The sequence below is a fragment of the Protopterus annectens genome, chromosome 1.part2, assembly GCF_019279795.1.
Source record: "Protopterus annectens isolate FY-2018-M chromosome 1.part2, PAN1.0, whole genome shotgun sequence".
In the NCBI taxonomy this organism is placed as follows: Eukaryota; Metazoa; Chordata; order Ceratodontiformes; family Protopteridae; genus Protopterus; species Protopterus annectens.
The window spans coordinates 927,084,354-927,091,826 of record NC_056727.1 but is presented as its reverse complement, the minus strand read 5'-3'; the positions used below and the strand labels follow the sequence as shown (position 1 = coordinate 927,091,826).

At 36.8% G+C, this 7,473-nt stretch overlaps 1 protein-coding gene across 1 annotated transcript in view; it reads right to left on the bottom strand.

The window, feature by feature from the left end:
• Nucleotides 1-7,473, bottom strand: part of LOC122792423 (CSC1-like protein 1) — a 740,103-nt gene that overhangs the window by 190,932 nt on the left and 541,698 nt on the right. The window lies entirely within an intron of this gene.

Below are 7,473 nucleotides of genomic sequence, written 5' to 3'. Positions count from 1 at the left end.
TCTGTAGAATGCCTGTATAGACTAGGTCACCTGAAAGGATGTAAAATAAAGAAAATAATAATAATAATGAAAAAAATATGCCTGCATAATTCTTATGGCATGCTACAAAAATTATTTCACTTGGAGTACTATGGTCAATATCGGAAACTACATAACTTATTTGTTTGCACTTATAAAAGTACAATTTACTCATTCGTCTTCCAATTACTTTCATTATTCAGTGAATGGTCTTGGGGAAGCCAGACCTTATGCTAGCGTTCAATGGATGCAAACCAGAGACACAAGGCCTGGATTCCATGCCAAAAAGTCATGTTCAGTTTTATCGATTTTTTTCATTTGTAAAATGGGTGGGTAAATTGGTTTGAAACTCTTTTTTTTAGCAACAAACTGTGCTCCAGGCATGTAAAATACAACTGAAACAAAATACAGACATGTACATTAAATACCCAACATAACACAGAAAATTAGTCCGTAGTGGATTCTGAATACAGAAGATGAGAAAAATGGGATACAGAAGTGAGACAGCAGAGAATAAGTCAGGGCATAGGAGACACATATCTCAGTCAAAAGACGTCAGAAAACTGCATAAATCTTCATCACAAGTTATAACTTCGACATTTCACCTACACCTTTTAACAGGTTTTCTGACAGAACACAATTAAAAAAATAATCAATTCATATAAAGGAGTGCAGAGTACAGAATAAGCTCAATCAGGGCATTTACAGGCAACTGTTTATGTTCAGACAGTGAAAGGATTACATCAGCTGTTAACTTATTGGGTGACCTAAACCATTTGCATTCATGTACTAAAGAAAGGTGCTCTCTGACCTTTAGATGGAAACTGGAGAAGCTGACCCGATTGTAGATAACAGGAAAGAGTAGATTCTAGCAGGTTGTGTAGACGTCTGGGAAGGTTTTTTTCCCTGACTGTGAGATGATAAAATAGCTTTGAATCAAGTGTGTACACACACAGGGCATGTGATTTGAGGGGTTTTAATATCATTGACTAAAGGGTGATATTAATTATAGTTTTAGAGACTGAGAAAACTGTACATTAAACCTTGATTGGAGAATGAGTGTTCTCCAGTAGGGTTTTAATGTACAATTAATGGCCACTGAAATAAACAAGTCTGACACTTCATATATTAAACTATTGTGAAATTTGGGCAGTTAAGAAGCAAACAGCTGCCACTTTTTACTCTTGCTAAACAGTGCTTTGCTGTACAATGAGTGTAAAATGAAAAGAAAAACGAAATAAATCTGTGCATGTGTGCACGCCCATACACAACAGTGACTGAAAGTGAGAGATAGCTAAATGAAAAGTGACTGCAACAGGCAGTCCGTCAGCATCGATTTGTTAAAACAGTAGGAGTCATGAAACTTTCAACAGGCATTTTTGACTGACTTTAATCCTCTGTGAAAACAAAACAGATGTGGTGCAAAGAGTTGCAATGCTTGCATTCTGTGTGTGTTTCACTTATTCAATTTACACGCAGAAACCAGAAGGATAAATTGGCTGTATGAGTGTGCATTTACAATGTAAGTGTGTGTGTGTGTGTGTCTTGTGTTTTTCAATATGTATGTGTGCAAGTCTGTATTTCCGTGCTTCTTAATGTGTGTGTTTGCATTTCTAGACAAATTAGGTATCTTATATTTCTGATATAGAATACTGCCTTCAGTAAAAATATACTAAAGCAACTTTGATTCATTAGGCAGAGGAACTATTTTACATCAAAATATATAAAAATATGTGTATAATATTAAAAAAAATACAAACTTTTGCAGATAGTCCACTGTCAAAATGCAGTAATACCCTACCAGGTGTATGCCACTGTGGAAATAATGTCCTTCTGGGGTAAAAAGGTCCACTGCTTGTGGCATCAGACCTCAGAACACCCCTGGGCAGGTGTTATTTCCACAACAGCACATGTGTGCGCGTGCACACACACACACACACACACACACACACACACACACACACACAGAGAAAGACAGACAGACAGATACACCTGGTCAGGCATTACTGCTTGCTTAATGAGTTTAAATGTTAGACTAAGTGAAGGGTAGTCCTTCCAGTCATAGGAAGTCAGTTGACTTTGCTATGAAATGTGTAATCATGCTCCCTATTGTCCATCAGCTGAAACAACCTCTGTGTATATCTACAGTAAACTGATGTTTTATGAGGAATGCAGAGTCACAACTCATGAGGTACATTCTTGTCTAAAGCAGAAATTTAACTGTTTCACACCAAACAGGACAGGAATTTCATACCTTCTGACAACTGCATATTTCTAGCTGGGGAGCTTTTGCCTGAGCTAATGTATAGAAACTGCAGGTTTGAAACTTGCCTGTAAACAAATGTATGCATCCTGAGAACTTTACAAGTTAAAAACAAAGTGTAAATATGAAACTTGTTTGAAATGCACTCCTTTCACAATGATGACTTTACCTTGTCCTGTAGACCTAAAGCTTATTTTATAGTAAATAAGAAATTACACAAAAATAAATGTCATCATTGCTATTACACTAACAGCTAATAACTCTAACCACAGCAGGAGAGTGTCACTATCCATGCAACTTTTACTAAAGCAGATGCAAAGCAGTTTTATTGGTGTCTCTCCACTTTTGAGATACTTACAGAAACACAAGCATGCATTTTTGCACATCTAAACAACAAACAGATGTAAATAATACATGAAAGTGCTAATTACACAACAAGTATCAGTGAAAGTTTTTCCAGCATTGTTTGTTTTAATGTGAAAACATGAAGCACCTTATAAAATCCTTCTGGTTCAAGTTAACAGCAATATGAAACATGGCATACTTTCATAAATTTACAAGAAAATAATGTTTCTCAGTTAACATCCGCAGATTCATCACTGTCAAACTCTGGAGAAAACACCACTGTCAAGTGCTCGCTAAAGCCCACTGGCTAAGTATCATTCACAGAATAAAGCTATTAGACTCCCTGCTTTTCAAAATCTAACCTAGAATCAATCCTCCCCTTCCACTGCCTACTGGTTACTTATAATTCAGACCAGAACCTTAGACCCCCAGCATACAAATTTCTTCAGGTAGAACAAATCTGCACTGCACTAACCACAGTTTCTCCATAATGACCACAGACTTGGGAACCCCTTCTTAATTAACTGAAAGAGATGTCTTCATATCATTTAGAAATGGTCTCGAGCAATTTATGTTCCAAGACCCAGATTGGTCCTGCTACAAAACAGGTACCAATCACCTGAAATACTTGAACAGTCACAATCCAGCTCCTCTGCCTATATAACACTACTATTACGATATCATATTGTATTCCTTCTCCTATTTAAACTATGGTCTCTTTACATACTATCCATAGCACCATCCTTTCGTGTGTGTGTGTGTGTGTGTGTGTGTGTGTGTGTGTGTGTGTGTAGCATTTGCTGGATGATCTTAGTATCCCACTATATATCTCTATAACGGGGGTGTGTGCGTGTGTATGGGTGGCAGTGAAGAGTTACCAAATAGCTGGGTAACTACAGCAGAGCTAGTAAGGTGCTTGGTATGACATCTGGACAAAGGAAGGACGACAAGGAGACATGGTGGTGGAATGAGGAAGTACAGAAGAGTATACAGAGAAAGAGGTTGGCAAAGAAGAAGTGGGATTGTCAGAGAGATGAAGAAAGTAGACAGGAGTATAAGAAGATGAGATGCATGGCAAAGAGAGAGGTGGCTAAGGATAAGGCATATGAAGAGTTGCATGAAAGGTTGGACACTAAGGAGGGAGAAAAGGACCTGTACCGATTGGCTAGACAGAGGGACCAAGCTAGGAAAGATGTGCAGCAGGTAAAGGTGATAAAGGATAATGAGGGAAACATACTCACAAGCGAGGAGAATGTGTTGAGCAGATGGAAAGAGTACTTTGAGGGGCTGATGAATGAAGAAAATGAGAGGGAGAGAAGGTTGGATGATGTGGGGATAGTGAATCATGAAGTACAATGGATTAGCAAGGAGGAAGTAAGGATAGCTATGAAGAGAATGAAGACTGGAAAGGCTGTTGGTCCAGATGACATGCCTGTGGAAGCATGGAGGTGTTTAGGTGAAATGGCAGTGGAATTTTTAACCAGATTGTTTAATGAAATCTTGGAAAGTGAAAAGATGCCTGAGGAATGGAGAAAAAGTGTTTTGGTACCGATTTTTAAGACTAAGGGTGAGGTGCAGAGCTGTAGTAACTACACAGGGATTAAATTGATCACAGCATGAAGTTATGGGAAAGAGTAGTGGAAGCTGGGTAAAGAAGGGATGTGATGATTAGTGATCAGCAGTATGGTTTCATGCTGGGAAAGAGCACTACAGATGCGATGTTTGTTCTGAGAGTGTTGATGGAGAAGTACAGAGAAGGTCAAAAGGAGTTGCATTGTGTTTTTGTAGACTTGGAGAAAGCATATGACAGGGTGCCTAGAGAGGAGTTGTGGTATTGTACGAGGAAGTCAGGAGTGTCAGAGAAGTATGTAAGAGTGGTACAGGATATGCACGAGGGTAGTGTGACAATGGTGAGGTCTGCGGTGGGAGTGATGGATGCATTTAAGGTGGAGTTGGAATTACATCAAGGATCAGCTCTGAACCCTTTCTTATTTGCAATGCTGATGGACAGATTGCCAGACGAGATCAGACAGGAGTGCCCATGGACTATGATGTTTGCAGATGGCATTATCTGTAGTGAGAGTAGGGAACAGGTAGAGGAGACCCTGGAGAGATGGAGATATGCTTTAGAGAGAAGAGGAATGAAGATCAGCAGGACTAAGACAGAATATATGTGTGTGAATGAGAGGGAGGATAGAGGAATGGTGAGGATGCAAGGAGTAGAGGTGGCGAAGGTGGATGAGTTTAAATACTTGGGATCAATAGTTCAGAGTAACGGTGAGTGTAGAAGAGAGGTGAAGAAGAGAGTACAGGCAGGATGGAGTGGGTGGAGAAAAGTGTCAGGGGTGATTTGTGACAGACGAGTACCAGTAAGAGTGAAAGGGAAGGTCTACAAGAGGGTAGTGAGACCAGCTATGTTATATGGGTTGGAGACAGTGGCACTGACAAAAAGGAAGGAGTTTGAGCTGGATGTGGCAGAGTTAAAGATGTTAAGATTTGCACTGGGTGTGACGAGGGTGGACAGGATTAGGAATAAGTATATTAGAGGGTCAGCCCAGGTTGGAAGGTTTGCAGACAAAGCCAGAGAGGCAAGATTATGTTGTTTTGGACATGTGCTGAGGTGGGATGCTGAGTATATTGGGAAAAAGATGCTAAGGATAAAGCTACCAGGTAACAGGAAAAGAGGAAGGCCTAAGATAAGGTTTATGGATGTGGTGAGAAAGGACATGCAGGTGGTTGGTGTGGCAGAGCAAGATGCAGAGGACAGGAAGAAATGGAAACAGATGATCTGCTGTGGCGACCCTAACGGGAACAGCTTAAAGAAGATGATGATGAGATGAATATACATACACACACACACATATTATATATATATATATATATATATATATATATATATATATATGATTTACCTTCAGAAAATCGAACCTGACCCCATCGAATGATGGGATCATCGACCTTCTTCCGCAAAATGGACAATGTCAAATTCCGACACTGTCGAAATATGACTCGCTGTAAACCTTGGAACGGGCTTTAAAATGGGTCGAGATGGGGGCAAGATTCATACTTTGACAATGTCGCCATTCGGCCTTCTGACTTCGACTGAAGTGGGTTCAACTGAACCCACATCGACCTTCTTATTGTCATCCTATATACATATATATATATATATATATATATATATATATATATATATATATATATATATATATATATATATATATATATATATATATATATATATATATATATATATATATATATATATATATATATATATATATATATATACATATATATATATATATATATATATATATATATATATATATATATATATATATATATATATATATATATATATATATATATATATATATATACATATATATATATATACATATGTATATCTATATATATATATATATATACATACATATATATATATATATATATACATATGTATATATATATATATATATATATATATATATATATATATATATATATACATATATATATATATATATACACATACATACATACATACACACACACACACACACACACACACACACACACACATATATATATATATATATATATATATATATATGCACACACACACATACACATATATATTCCTTTTGGAAGCTCAAATTTCAAAATGTCGAACTTCAAACAGCTGAAACCATAAGATCGAAGTTTTGAAACTTTGAACATTTTGAATGAATGGAGATCACCATACAGCGTAGAACACGATATTTACCGTTTTCCTCACTGAAGTGCGATCTCGTAGTTGGTATATTTATTTAGCAGGGGATGTGGAGGGGAAAAATGTAAAAGAATTTTTTTTTTTTTTCCGTTTTCAAAGTTTCCAAACTTTGATTTTCTGGTCTTGACTATATGAAGTTTTGAAACATTGAGCTTTAGAAAAAAGATCCATATATATATACCCATCTACATATATAGATCTATATATCTATCTGTTTATGTTTTGTGTGTGATTTGGGTTTTGGTTGCCATAATGTTAAGGGGTTTCCCTCACAGACAAGTAGTATATGGTTTGAATCTCAGTGATGGAAATTGTTTAGGCCTAAAATGGCCCACAAGGGCAGCTAACCTAGTACTTACCTATGAACTTGTTCGATTTCTGACACATATATTGTATTGTTCTAAAGAATTTTTAACTCAGATGCACTACATTCTGCTCTGTATGTCACATTTTTTGTACATCTGCTTACTCAGAAACACTATATTCTGCTTTATTTTTTCTTGTGCACCAGAGATTAGCCTGTACATGGTGGTCCAGGGATCCGTGTTCTATCCCATTTACACTCAAATAAAATAAATTAATGACCACACCATTTGTGTCAGGAGATATTGTTGAACAATGTGCTAATTGGGCCTGTGAGGTGCTGTTCAACAAAGCAAATACACTGCCAGATGTATTTATATAATTATATTTATGCATAATCTGCATATTTAATTGGTAAAAAAAGTATAAATAGCTTCCAAATGATAGCAGTTAGCTAGCAGCTGTTAGTGGGACACCTCTCAGCATTTTATATGCTTTAATTTGATAACATGAAGCAACTCAAAGTTACTAAAAGAAAAAATATGGTATAGACTCATAATTTTGAATGAAAATAAATCATACCATGGCCCTTACTAACCATCCAAGTTTTGTCAGGTAGCCTTTGTGGTTACTCTGCCTGTGAATAAAATCCTCAAGTGGACACTGCCTGAAAAATTTCCATAAATATATTTCTGCATTTCTGCATATTTTATTACTAAACATGTATAAATATCTGCCAAGCAATGGCAGACATCAGTTGTGTATGAGA